This window comes from Corvus brachyrhynchos, unplaced genomic scaffold, assembly GCF_000691975.1.
Source record: "Corvus brachyrhynchos isolate BGI_N302 unplaced genomic scaffold, ASM69197v1 scaffold105, whole genome shotgun sequence".
Classification (NCBI taxonomy): Eukaryota; Metazoa; Chordata; class Aves; order Passeriformes; family Corvidae; genus Corvus; species Corvus brachyrhynchos.
In genome coordinates this window covers 3,903,547-3,904,573 of record NW_008238452.1, presented here as the reverse complement: position 1 = coordinate 3,904,573, position 1,027 = coordinate 3,903,547, and positions in this window count along the sequence as shown.

Below are 1,027 nucleotides of genomic sequence, written 5' to 3'. Positions count from 1 at the left end.
GTGTCCTCCTATAATCTCATCAATATTGTTGTACTCCAAATATTTGTGACGGTATTCATTTATTCTAAACTGAAAATATAAAACCAGCCTGGGAAAATCAGACAGCACTTGTCCTCACTAGCACAAACTTGGGAGTTTCAGAAACATGATTTACATCATAGTTTGCACTAGAACTGCAGTGTGTTTACAAGGGTTGAACAGACAGCATAACTGAGATATTTCAACACTTGTTTGGAAAATGTCAGTGTCTGGGGTTTAATGTCGGTGGGAAGACAATCGATTTTCTCGTTTTAGCTCAAACTGAGCATAAAAGCCACTTGGAAAGGCCTTTTTACTTACGGGCAATGTTTCAGAACACCAGGGAGGGATGTTGTTCTGCCAGACTGGATGTCTTGGCTGCATTTATTGCCCGCAGCACTGATCGCCTTGTTCGTGCTACCAGCTCGGCTGTTTCCTGGGGGCTGCAGGGCATCCGCACCTTGAGGGCTGGGCACCACAATAATGTTAACTACTCGAAATGTCAGGCATGCATATTTTTTTGTTTGTTTTAAATTCCAGATGGCTTTCCCGACGACTGGCACTCCGGCATCAGCCCTCGCAGCCTCTGTCCCTTATGTGCCGCCTCACGGCTGAGGTGCACACCCTGCAGTGGTGCGGCTTCTCCTCGGGTGCTGTGTGCAGTTTTGGGCACCACAATATGGAAAAGACACTAAGCTATTGGAGAGCGCGAGGATGGTGAAGGGTCTGGAGGGGAAGCCGTGTGGGGAGCGGCTGAGGGCACTTGGTCTGTCCAGCTGGAGGAGACTGAGGGGAGACCTCGGCATCCTCAGGGCAGGGGAGCCGAGGGGCAGGTGCCGATCTCTGCACTCTGGTGACCAGGGACAGGACTCGAGGAAACAGCATGAAGCTGAGACGGGGCAGGTTTGGGTCGGATACCAGGAACAGAGTTTTCCAAACGCTGTTTGGGCCCTGGAACACGCTCACCATGGAAGCGGCCGCCCCGAGGGGACACGCCCGAGGGCGGGAG